This window comes from Lissotriton vulgaris, chromosome 8 (genome assembly GCF_964263255.1).
Source record: "Lissotriton vulgaris chromosome 8, aLisVul1.2, whole genome shotgun sequence".
In the NCBI taxonomy this organism is placed as follows: Eukaryota; Metazoa; Chordata; class Amphibia; order Caudata; family Salamandridae; genus Lissotriton; species Lissotriton vulgaris.
In genome coordinates this window covers 1,288,349,636-1,288,363,454 of record NC_141696.1, presented here as the reverse complement: position 1 = coordinate 1,288,363,454, position 13,819 = coordinate 1,288,349,636, and the positions used below count along the sequence as shown (strand labels likewise).

Sequence of the window (13,819 nt, the reverse complement as noted above, 5' to 3'; positions counted from 1 at the left end):
CTGCCCCATCATAAATCGATTGCAGAAACCGGAGAAGGAACTGATTGTATTGGAACGCGCAAAACAGGGAGTATCTGACCCGAGGTGCTGGCCTAGATTAGGCAAAAGATAGACAAATTCAATGATCTAGCACATACTGAGATAACACATCTAGGGAAGTATGCCACAGCCAGAGTGTATGGAGAGGGCGCAAGGCCCAGCGCTATGTTAGCAGCACTGACGACCCGAAAGGGGTATAAGGACATATTGCTGTTACATCACAATAGTGTGGTGCATCTCAGATAGTGGACAGATTCCACAATTATTACGCTGAACTGTATACCGCATGAGGCCCCAGTGCGGAAAATCTGCGGAAGAATATCTAGCCCACCTTAAAATGAAGTGGCTGTCCAATACATTTAGGGGGAGATTGATGGCCCCAAATGATATAGCGCCTAGCTCTGACGGCTTGGCGGTCACTTTCTATAAGATTTACCAGGAGCGGTTGTTTCCGCACCAGGTTAGCCTCTTCGAAGTAATAGTCAGAGAAGGTATAATTCCCCCCATGGTGCGAGAAAGTCTTGATCACTGCTAAAACACGGTAAAGCACCCGAGCTGTGCTTCTCATACAGACCATTGTCACTGCTTAACACAGACACAACATTTTTAGCCAAAATATTAGCGAATAGACTGGCACCCTGCTTCTTGGCGTGGTGGGCCCAGAACAATCCTGGTTTGTACTTGGGCACTCCCTTACTTGTAATTTGGGTACACTGTTGGGGCACTATCACCAGAACGTTTGTGCAGCGGCAATTTTTTTAGATGCCGAAAAAGCATTTGACACGGTGGAGTGGAACTTCCTGCTGGCGGTGTTGAGGTGTGTGGGAGTGGGAGAGGGGTTTATTAAACTGGTCAAAGTACTATATGCAGCACGGCTAGTGTTGCTTTGTGTGAATGGCCTGCTTTTAGCGTCAATTGTGATTACAAGAGGCACTAGACAGGGATGCCTGCTCTCGCCTCTGTTGTATGCTCTGGTTGCGGAACCTCTAGCTTGCGCCATGCGAGAATATCACGCACATCGTGGTATAAGGTTCCCACATTACAACCTAATAATATCGGCATATGCGGATGATACTCTGTTATATATGCGCAACCCAGAGCACAACTTACCACCAGTGTTGCGAGAGGTGGAGAAATTCGGACAGCACTCGGGTCTGTGTATGAATTTGAATAAATCGAATATATTCCCACTCACTGCTAACACAGCTTCAACACAGATGGAACATCCAATAACGTGGACTACAGATCCAGTGCGATACCTGGGGGTCCAAATACACACTGATCCCGAAGTGGTAATACCAGAAAACTATGGCCGTGCGGTGCAGTGTTTCTCAGGAGCTATGGAAAAATGTATCCAGCTACCAATGTCATTACTGGGATTTATTCCACAAATGAAAATTATAGTCCTTCTGCGCTTTCTCTTCTTTGCGAACATACCGATCCCACTTCCGAAGACACTGTTTCGTAATCTTCGCACCCTCATGATCAGACTTGCCTTGGTCGGGAAACAACCCCAGGTGCAATCGGAAACTCTAACAAAATCAAACCCAGAAGGCAGACTCAACGCCCCAGACCTCGAAGCAAATTATAGGGCAGCGCAGCAATTTCAGGCATATTACTTGGTGCATAGTCCACGGAAGCACCCACACTTGCTTATGGAGAGAGAGATGAGGTGAGCTCCCGCTCTCTCCAGCTCTCTCCTGCAATACCTGCTAGGCAGACCACAACAACGGTTTCTCATCAAAGACCCAGTTGAGAACACTAAGTGCTAAATGCGAAAGTCAGCAGATAAGCCGATTACACTCCTTCACTCCCTGTAACTGCTATGCAGTGTTGTAGATGGTTCTCATTGAGTGAGGAGAAGGCGGTCACACAGGCAATGCATAGGTTACATTTAAGATACATGGGGGACTTCTTTCACTATAGGGTGGTCAAAACGTAGGAGCAGGCACAAACATACCCACCTAAGTTATCAATGCTCACTAGGTATTATTACCACTGAGTGAGACAGTCACTATGTGCCCTGCTGGCAGAGGAGATGTCGGAACCACAGGAACTAGTCTCACTGGCATACTTATTGCAAGCAAAATCCCCACAGCATGGGATCTAAATATTATACACTCTCTTCAGGACAAGATGCACCTTGATGCAGACAAAGTCATGCCAGGATTGGCAAGACTAATTGGGTATAGACATTACAGAGGAGCAGTGTTCACACTGCTGTTCTGGCATAAAAGATCATTTTGCAGAATGGGTGGCATCGCTTAATACACTTTAAATACCTTTACAGAATGTATTACACTCCGGCTCGATTGCACAAATATGGGCTGCGAGAAGATGATACTTGCATGAGATGCGGGGCTGCGGGGGCAAATTTCACCCATTTAGCCTGTGATTATCCTGGGATCCGCAGGTATTGGGCTGCAGTGTTCTCTGCACTACGGGACATGGCTGAAATTTAGGTGCCCGAGACACCATTAGTAGCTCTCCTGGGATATGGTAGAGAAGTGCCTACAGTAACCCGTATATTGGAAGCAATTGGCATTTCGCTAGCAAAAAGAAGAATTGCCATGCGATGTTTGAAAGGCCCACACTGGCGGAGTGGTGCACTGATCTGTCTTGTTGCTTTACACAGTCTGATAATTACAATGCTGTGATACCGACATGCTGCAGACCAAGGAACTTCTGGGGATCATCCAGGCATACCTTATCCGTAAGGCAGTAGATGAGGAGGAACAGGAAAGACACGACAAAACAGGGGGTTGGTTAGACCGGGTTAGGTACACATAGTTCTCTCTCATCACACGAAATTCCTGGAAGAGTAAGCACGTTCCAAGGAACACTGCCCAATGACGCTGTATTGTTGATATGTGATCACTTATAGCCATCATGTCTTACCTTTAATAGCACATTGTACCTGCCGAATGTACCCCATTGGTATTCTTATGACTGGCCCACTCAATATTGCTTTGAATGTATTTTCCCACTTTGCGATGTTCATCACTATCAATGAGTGTCATGTTACTGCAAATATGGCTACTGTAACGTTGATATATAATAATTTAAAAAAAGTAAACAAATAAAGAATCTGTGGCTAGAGGTCTCTATCAGATGAACAAGCTACTTTTGTTCGGTAATGCCTTATCAGGTAAAGTTTAGCCGCAGATTTGTTACCGACCTACCTATCCATCCTGCTCTGCAAACAGATTTCTAGGGTCAAGGCCGTTCCCCTTTCAGGGTCCTAGTTCCACACCAGTGGTCAATGTTCTTCATGTCTACGCACATCTGGCATGGAAAGTCGCCAAAAGAAACTGACTTCAGCGCGCTGGGGTGGCGCTTATATAGGCACCGTGCAAGTCACTTCCAGTGCAGACTATGCCACCAGGGGCCGAATGACATCAGGGTTACTGCTCATGAAAGATTTCCGAATCAAGTCTGACTCCTGGGGATAATTATAAGTTACAGATTCGGTAGCTACATACAGCCTCTACCAAATAAGACGTTACCAAAGGTGAATAACTTGTTCTTCTACTTTAATTCTGTTAATTTATCTTCCATATATTTTTGAGTTTGTGTGTGTTTTATTACAGTCGTATCAGAGGGTAACTCGAACAATGAGTTATTGAAATGATGAATGGATGAATGATTGCATAGATGAGTGACAGAGTGCAAGTATGATGTCTTATTGAGTGTTTATACTGAGTGACACAACATACACCTTTATTAGTAAACCAGACCTTTTGGCATTGTTAATGCTTGTTGATGTATGTGTCTGGGGAAAAGACTAAGGGCCTGACTTAAATCTTGGAAGACGGGTTACTCCGTCACAACGGTGACGGATATCCCGTCTGACGAAATATAAAAATAAATCCCATTGGATGTAATAGGATTTATCTTTCGGCAGATGGGATATCTGTCACTATGGTGACAGAGTAACCTGTCCCCCAAGATCTAAAACAGGCCCTAATCTAGCCTCCTCCTCAAACCACACTACATTTGGGCCATTTAATTCTGGTAGGTCTGATTTCTTTGCCTCAAACATCTATGGCATTACTGGCCGTGTTCTGCATCATTGCACTTGGGGATATGGTTATCATCAATTCAGTTATCTAAACTTTTAAGTAGAGTATGTCAGTTTTCATCTAGCTCCAAACTGCAGTCACAGTTGTTCTAATTTTTGCAACACTAAAGAATCCTTTAAGTACTACGTTGTTCTGTATGTAGAAAGGAAAGTTGTCATTATGATTTGTACGGAAAATAAAGGTTTTTCTTGCAGTTTTGCCTGGTTGTACTGCAGTTAGGATGACTCAGCTATACTTATACAATTATGAAGGTGGGTAGATGCACAGCTGATTTTGTAATATAGAATCTTTGTGGACTTTTGAATAGTTAGTTGATTTTTGTAGGTGCTCCAAAAGGTGGCGCCAAGGGTCCAATGGCGTCGGATAAATTAGTGCAAAGATGTGAACCTAGAGGATCTCTAGGGTCATCCCTTGTTGGGCACACTTGCCGTTATCTTTCTAGATAGAAAAGATTTCCATTCCATGTTTGATGTTAAACAGCAAATTTATTGATTTTTAGCGTTTTTGTTAGCTTTCTGTGATATTTATACTTTTTTTCAATTTATAATACAGGCAATGTCATTCTGACTTGTCATATCCAATGCATTTCGGGCATTCAAAGGTCATGCCCTTCATCAGGGAAATAGACACTGTAAAAACGGAAATGGGGTAACATTACTTCACAAATAACTGAAATCGATTCAATTACATTAAATCACATCTGTTCATAGACATATGGTGATACAAACTGTGGAGCATGTTAGTGTTGTGTGCAAAAAAGGAGGTAGATGGGGACCAGTTACTTACATGCCTTTCTTCATGTAAATGTTACATCTGAAAACAAAATATAAAAAGTACTGTCAGGCTGGCTGTGTTGCACGGGGTTTAAACGCGGCGGGAAACGGAGTTGTGTACACGGGTCAAAAGACGCGTGTGTGACACGGTAAACTGACCTGATCAAAGAGTCGGAATAGCGTTGTTGTTGTCATTGCACGTCTCACGTAGCGACGGCTGCGGAGCATTCCGGCCGCGCTTTTCGTGTTTGAAAGAAGTTTAAACGAAGTTGCGATCACGTGAAGAGTCACGTGATCGTAACAAGTAATGAAAGACTAGCGCGTTGTGGCGCCCCGGCCGGGGAGTACTTAGTCTTATCTAAAGAATCAGGTTGATGTGATTCTTAAATATGTGGCGAACTGTAGGAAAACTCCTTTGAAAATGTGGTGCAGCTACGATAAAAAAGGGTAAAAAGATAGAAAATAAATAGATACCTAAATACTAGGGTTCAATAGGAGTCACGAACTCTTGAGTGCTGGGATAAGGGTCGATGTAGTCATATTGTCTCATCTTGTCTGAAGTGCTCATCTGCAAGTACCTAGCTTCTAGTGTATGTGCAGAGCCCTAGGCCTATTCCTGGACGTGGGCAGGGTCCTGGACCTGCCCTGTGACATGGAAAGGGTCACCAGTCAGCCCTCATTTAAGGATAATGGACTATTGTCCCAGTCATTTATTTAGCACAACGCGTGGTGGTGGTAGCGTACTGTGTTGTGTGAATTCATATTTGTGCCCTGACCTTTTTAAGTCTCGCTAGAGTCAGCGAATTTGCTGCTCTGGCGAGACATTTAGTAGCTGCTTCAAAATGCGCTACATTGGCGGCCACCAGCTTGCTAGAACGCGCACAAGCATGTGCAACTTGCACAGCACTTTTTACTGTCGCGTGCACTTGCGCTTTTTTTAATTTCATTTCGCGGTGCGGCGTTACTTTTACGTCCGCGAAGCCAATGCTTATTTAAACTTTCAGCGCGTTTTAAAAAGCACAATCTTTTTAAAGGTTTTCCGCAGCTTCCTTGAAGAGAAACATTTCCCAACCCACTCCCCAAGTTGTCTAGTTCAATTCATGAACAATTGCATCTTTAAAATGCTTGTTTTCGTGTGCTGTGATTGCACCTTGCCTGGTTACCCTGCTTGATTTACTCTGCAGGTGCATTTGCTCCCGGTAGCCTCCAGTCCTTAGTCTTCTGTTAATTCATCACATCATCACCGGACCTAGTCTGGTTGCCTTTTTTGTATGCTAGCTCCTTAAAGGCTGCAGGTAGTACTGTGGTGTGATCTCTCCTAGCAGCGCCGTGTTTTAGATATAATTGTGTTACAGCTCATTGCGGCTGCTACTTCTAGTTGTGTTTTAATGCTACAGCTCCTTGAAGCCCCCGCCTCTGGTTGATTGGTGGAGTGATTTGGTCCTCACAGCCTCTGTTCTGGTTATGTTGTCAGTGTGATAGTTTCTCCCGTAGCTCGTGTCATCATGAACGCTAGTAACAGCTGGCCACGCTGGTGTGATAGCGCCTAGCAGTCCCTGTTCTGGTCGCACTGTAGAGGGCTAGCTGGCACCATTATCTTGTTGCGGTTGTACAATCAGCATGATAGCTCCTAGTTGGCCCTTTCTGGGCACGCTGTAGAGGGCTAGCTCGCACCAGTATCTTGTTGCAGTTGTACTATCAGCATGATAGCTCTTGCCAGACCTTTTCTGCCCTGGTAAATTCAATATTTAGAGCCCGGAGCAATATTAAAACGCCTTGTTTTTGTTTCTGATCTAAAATGGCTCTGATGGCGGTACACATTTATTTCTCCATCAGACATACTTTAGGATGCCTCTTATCATGTTAAAACAATATAACATTAGGCAAACGGCAGAGACTCATTAACAAAGCCATTCCTGGGAGATTGGAAAGGGTTAGGGTGAAATTGGGTGTCACCAAACGTTTTCAGCATCCCTCGTTGTCATGGCCCACCCTTAACAGAATATTTCCCAGCACAACTTCTGTGGATGCATATGGATAACAGGAGACACAGCATGTATGTCAGACTCTCTCACTCTCTCTCACTCACTAACTCACTCTCCCACTCTCTCTCACTCACTGACTGACTTACTCTCACTCACTTACTGACTTACTCTCACTCACTGACTGACTCACTCTCACTCACTGACTGACACTCACTCTCACTCACTGACTCACTCAAAGTCAAAGTCAAAATAAGCTTTATTCGGTTTATAAATTTAAAACCATAAAAGCAACAAGAAAAAATACATACATACATAGATATCTCAACAATTCATTCCAAAGTAAAGAAGAAAACCGGCTGTTTAAAACTAACTAAAATCAATTTGACAAAACAACTAATCGAAGTAATAACACAAGGTACACGGAATCCCCTTTCACCAAGTATTATAATTCAGTGACATTTGTCTTGGTGACGGATCGTATCGGGGGCCAGGATAAAAGTCATACAAGTCACAGATACGGATAGGGCCATCTCCTTCTTTGGGCTTGGAAGATCGAAGGTAGGGGGCAATATTCCTGTTCTTGAATTTAATTAATACCAAGTCCCCCGGAATGTCTTTGGGCAACATACCTAGCCACCCCACCCTCCTGACGCTCAGGATTCCACCATCTAGGGCAGGTGGTAAAGGTCTGTTGTTTTGGAGCCAAAAGATGGCTTTGTTCAGCAGGTCCTGGTGTGTTTCATGTTTGTCCTGACTAGGTGCAAGGACCCCAGAGAGAACGGTCACGAATGGGGCGGCTTCAGGGGGTAGATTAATTCGATGCCTTCTTTCTCGGACGATCCTAGATGCTCTGTGAGGGAGATATGCGGGATTAGGAATAACGTTGCGACCACTTGGAATGGGTGTGGTAAGAGGGGGTTCAACAGTTTGAAATTTCCTGCGTGCAGCGGGCTTAGGCTTTTCATAGTTGGTAGAGGGACTAGGGCAAATGGACATAGCAGTATTTGCAGTTGCAGTTAGTGGATAGATCCTTTTTACTGTTTTTTCAATACTGGTCAACCTGTCCCCCAGATCGTTGATTTTTGTGACCAGGGGTAGTATAGCAGAATTTAACAATCGCTCGATTTGGGCCAGTAAGGTCAATTGGAGGGGCGATACAGAGTCATGTATTCTAGTCCCAACCTTATCCGGCGTTAATAAGGTTGGGTTAGAGGGGGATAATGAAGGGCTACAGCACATTTGATCAGCATTGGATAGATTCTCATTGGTATCTTTTTCCCCAGCATGGTTCCTTTTATTGGTAGAACCCTGAGACAGTATGTTGACTTGAGGAAAAGATTTATTTGGGGATAAAAGTACATCCTGGGGAATGCAGTTTATTCGGTCAGCGTCTCTACCCACTAATGGGGGGGTTGATACATCCGGGACATACTTTGTTCCACACAGGGCATTCAGCTCCTCCCAGATGGACATGATTCTTTGAGAGCACAACTCCACTAGCGGCAATAGGAAGTACAAAGCAAAAATGATAAGAAGATAAAAACGTCTCTGTACCTCCTCCTTCGATAGAACCAAATGGCGTGGCCCGTCCCGTCCTCCTCAGGTCCTCTGAGGGCCTCAGAGGGCCCGCCCTTTGCCCGGGCTTCGCACGGCGTCCCGCTCGCGTCCCGCGGAGCGGAGCAGAGCGCTGTTTGTAGGCGCCTCCTGGCGCTTCCGTCGTGTCAAAGAGCAGCGCCGCCGCTCAGGCTGCCGGGAGATGTGGTCCAGGGGCGGCGGCGCTGTGGACTGCACAAGTTGACTCCTGGCGGTGGCGGCTGCAGTGGGGGCCTCCTCGCCTCCCCCCTTCACCCAAGCGGTAAGTTTTGATGTCCCCCGCACTCCGCCGAGCAGAGCGCTGTTTGTAGGCGCCTCCTGGCGCTTCCGTCGTGTCAAAGAGCAGCGCCGCCGCTCAGGCTGCCGGGAGATGTAGTCCCGGGGCGGCGGCGCTGTGGACTGCACAAGTTGACTCCTGGCGGTGGCGGCTGCAGTGGGGGCCTCCTCGCCTCCTCGCCTCCCCCTTTCACCCAAGCGGTAAGTTTTGATGTCCCCCGCGCTCCGCCGAGCAGAGCGCTGTTTGTAGGCGCCTCCTGGCGCTTCCGTCGTGTCAAAGAGCAGCGCCGCCGCTCAGGCTGCCAGGAGATGTGGTCCCGGGGTGGCGGCGCTGTGGACTGCACAAGTTGACTCCTGGCGGTGGCGGCTGCAGTGGGGGCCTCCTCACCTCCCCCCTTCACCCAAGCGGTAAGTTTTGATGTCCCCCGCGCTCCGCCGAGCAGAGCGCTGTTTGTAGGCGCCTCCTGGCGCTTCCATCGTGTCAAAGAGCAGCGCCGCCGCTCAGGCTGCCGGGAGATGTGGTCCCGGGGCGGCGGTACTGTGGACTGCACAAGTTGACTCCTGGCGGTGGCGGCTGCAGTGGGGGCCTCCTCGCCTCCCCCCTTCACCCAAGCGGTAAGTTTTGATGTCCCCCGCCTCACTTTCACTGACTGACACTCACTCTCACTGACTGACACTCTCACTGACTGACAGACTCACGCTCATTGACTGACCGACTCACTCTCACTGACAGTCTCACTCTCTCACTGACAGACTCTCACTGACAGACTCACTCACTCACTGACAGATTCACTCACTCACTGACAGACTCACTCACTCACTGACAGACTCACTCACTCACTGACAGACTCTTTCACTGACACTCTCTCACTCTCTCTCTGATAGACTCACTCTCACTGACAGACTCTCACTGACTCACTCTCACTGACTTCCTCTCACTGACTCACTCTTTCACTGACTGACTCACTCTCTCTCACTGACACTCACTGACTCTCTCTCACTGACTGACTCTCTCACTGACTGCCTGACTATCACTCCCACTGACTGACTGACTGACTCTCACTCTCACTAACTCTGTCACTGACTGACTGACTGACTCTCACTCTCTCACTGACTGACTGACTGACTCTCTCACTCTCACTGACTGACTTTATCTCTGATTGACTCTCTCACTCACTCTCACTAACTAACTGACTGACTGACTGACTGACCTTCACTCTCCTGTTTTTTATGATGGTATTCATCTTTGTTTTCGGTCTCTGTTTTACCGGTACCCTGTCTCCTTTGTCAAAGACGGTTTTGTGGGTGTGGTGGCACTGATTAGCATACACTTTCATTTTGCTCTTACAATTAGTGTTGGTGGCATGACGTTTGTCAGCATTCACTGTTCGTTCTGATACCCATTTAGGTAGCTTTGTTCAGATGGCTCTCCCAAACAACAAGGTAGCTGAGCTTTCACCCTTTGTGGAGTGAAGAGTTGACCGATAGTCCCAGAGTCTCTGGCACATAGCTAGGCTCAGGTCGATTCCTTCCATGGACGCATGTTGAATTACCCTCTGGTGCCCATTAATGTTTCTACTACACCACTGTTTTGGTGTTTGACATTGAGTCATGCAAGAAACTCTTTGAGTTCCCTGCTGTTGAACGGCTGGGCCATGATCTGATTTGAGGATCTCTGGGATATTCCCAGTTGCAAAGATGTCATCAAGCCTTTCTATAACTCCTATCATGAGTCGTCGAGGACAGTGGTTCCACCCAAGGACAACAGGAATGTTTGTTGATGATTACAATGAGACGAAGTCCATCTCGTAAATGGTCCGAAGAAGTCAATGACTACTTTCTCCCAGGCACAGGCAGTAAGGTTCGATATATTCACTGGGGACTGCGTCACATTGGGGGACTGGCAATTGCAATAGTGGCATGCTTTCACTTCCTTTTCTACTCGTTGAAGGAACCAATCTCTGTCTCTTGCTGCTCTTTTGGTAGCTATAATGACACCATTTTCTTAATGGGCCAACTTGATGACCCATTTACTGTAGGCTCTCAGGTATGACAGATCTTGAGCTCTCAATATTTTGCCTTCTTGTGTGACTGCTAACTCATCCTGTACATTTTTAAACTTTTAGAATTCAGTATCATCATCCATAGGAGCATGGTCTCCGTGATTGTGTTTCATTGACGATAGTCATGTCTTTGTCACTGTTGGTGGCAGCAATGATTTGGTCCACAGACTGACCGCAGGTGTGCTTGGACCTCACAGTAAATTGAGATATTCTTAAGCCATCTTGGATGTTGAACTGGGACGATGTAGCAGCGCTCATGAAGTGATCTGCTGGATTTTGATCCCTCCCGGGTTTGTGTGCAATCTCATAGTCATACTCTTGCATTCTCAATCCCCACCTTTTGTTGCGAGGATGCATCTTAGCCTTTGGGTTTCCAAAAAAAGTGAGCACCGCCTATTCGTCCTTGATGACGGTAAATAGCTTCCCATAGAGAAATATATGACACTTTTCGCAGGCCCTCACCACAGACAGACTCCTTCTCCTTTTGAGTTTAAGCACATTCTGTTTCAGACAGGCTCCATCTGGTGTAGGCCACAATGTGTCTCTGCGCATTCAGATGGATTTTGTGTTGAACAAGGATTGCCCCCAGCACCACCAGGCTTGCATCTACTGTGACCTCGGTATGCAGCTTGGGGTCGAAGTAGGCTATGCCAGTTTGTTAGAAGGTGGTTCTGACACTAGGGGCCGCCCAGATTTTTTGCTTTTTGGGCACCTAATTGTTGAGCTTTTACTGGGGGGGAGCCTCATAATCTGGGACTCATCCACAGTGAACTCATAATGAGGGAGACTGCATGGAGATTTTACTGGTGTCCCCCTGGCTTGACTAGGCCGCTGCGCAGCAGCTGGAGTATGGGGCACCACGCTGGTTACATGCAGACATATGTGTACATGCGTGTGCACATGTGTAGGGGCTGCACAGGGGAGATTCCTGGCGTGTGTAGTCCAGGAGCAGGTACAAACTGAATGGTCTGGCAGGACCTATGCAGAACTGGGTGGTGACATGGAATAGGCTTTATACACTGGAAGGAAACCTGCCAGGGAAAGTCAGTGTGTTTTACTGTGTTTTTCACTTTATTATTCCCTTATGGGGAGGTGGAACTCATGGTTAGAGTAACTCCCACAAGGCCTACAGATTCCAGACAAGCACTAAGGTCCAGTATAGCGGATGTGAAAAGAAGTATTCTGCAGAGTCCTACGTCCTATTTGTACTGCTTTTGGGTCATACAGAACTGTCATATTTCTCTGAGCCAGCCATGACCAGACCCAGGCTGATGGTTGACCTCAGCTGGATGTATTGATAACCTTTCTTCCACAAGCTAAGGCCTCCTCTCCACAAAGAAGAAGATGGGTGGGGCTACAGGCTCAGCCATTAGAAGCTGTAACTGGGTGCAAGGCACCAGGCTGCACCAAGGAGGGAAGGCAGTGAGGGCTGAAGGAGTTGGATTTTTGAACAACCCAGAGGCTGGACAAGGAGGGAGCAGGGGCAGGGAAGTGATGTGTCGCTGTTTGATAGGACACACAGAGACTTCCTGCCACCCCCCTACTCAACTTTTCAAAAGTATTTGCACAGGAAGAGAAGCTCTCTCTGGGGTGTGGTCTGCTGAGGTGAAATGTGCTGGAGCCTAGTGCAATGGGCAGTTGGAAGGACGACACCCCTGAGAGCCCTGGACCGGTGCACAGAAGAAGAGGCCTCTGCGCAGGGATAAGAGAGGCGCAGGGAGCCAGTGAAAACCGCTCCCTGCAGAATGCACCCTCTAGGAGACCCCGAGGGCGTAGGAGGGTGCTCCCAGTGGCTGGGAGGCGCCACCACGAGCTAGAAGACACAAAAATGGGGCAGATCCGACCCCCAGGGGCTGAGATATGGCCCCCGGAATGTATGCGATCTTTGACCCCTAAGAAGACAGACGACGAAGCGCGTTGCGCTCCGCCGCCGGTCTCAGAGATGCCCCTCCGGGGTGGGTCAGGTCCCGGGGGCTGCCCCCCAAAAAGTAACGCCAGGGTGCGCAACAGCGCATCCCGTGAAGCTGCCCCTGCGGGGTGCCAGGAGCCCACCCTGGCCCCCGCTGAAAGATGCGCCGGGGCGCGCCGTCGCGCTCCCCGTGAAGAGATGCAGGAGGAGGGGCCCGGGAGCCCAACTTCGGGCCCCGTGTCGGGAGGCGGGCGGGAGGTGCCGTCGCCCCCGTGAAAAAGATGGGAGAATGGCCCCGGACCCCATCTCCGGGCTTCGAAATGACCAGGATGGGGGAGGGGGGGCGCCCCCCACGAAGATGTCCGGTGACCCGGGACCCAATCCCCGTGCCCCGACTCGGAGGAGAAGGCTGGGGGAGTGCCACCGCACTCCCGCGAGGTCCGGCGAGGACCAGAACTAAGTGGCCGGCTCCCGCGGCAGCACGCGAGGGTGCTGGCCGGGCAGGGAGCCGGCGGGGGCAGCTGAGGGTGGGCTCCCCGGGCTGTCCTCCAACGTATGGGCATGCGTGGTCCCGAGTGGGACCGGGATCCCCATCAGGAGACGCCAGAGAGCTGCATGTAGCCCGGGTGGGACCGGGTCCGAACACCAGCAGAGCGGTCGGGGGTGGGCTCCATGAGCCGCATCCCCTTACCTGGGGGTCCGGGTGGGACCGGGCCCCCCACAGAGGCCCCAGAAAGTGGCGAAGCGCCAGTGCGGCTCTCCCCGGCACTGCGGGAGAGCCGCTCATCTATTATTCAGCAATAGGAGCACACTCGTCCGATAATGCATAAACATGTATTCTTGCTGCTGCGCTTAGGTTAAGAACCCAGACTGTTAGCCCTTAAGATGTAGAGATGAATACTTTATGGTCAGTAGGAGATGCTCATTTAGGGTCATGTGTCACCAAGGCAGGTGTACCCCTGTTTAATGCTTGTTGAGGTAATGGGGAGGGACGCCACTGGGATGGTGCCAGTGCGTAGGGCCCTCGCTCCAGGTTATGTTCAACTAATTGCATTGGGGGCAAGATAAGAAGATGTGCATACATGGGAGTGGTGGTACA

General features: G+C 48.6%; 1 protein-coding gene across 3 annotated transcripts in view; it reads left to right on the top strand.

Annotated features, from left to right (window-relative positions):
* The window catches only part of PARP4 (poly(ADP-ribose) polymerase family member 4), a 1,988,214-nt gene that overhangs the window by 310,314 nt on the left and 1,664,081 nt on the right, over positions 1–13,819 (top strand). The window lies entirely within an intron of this gene.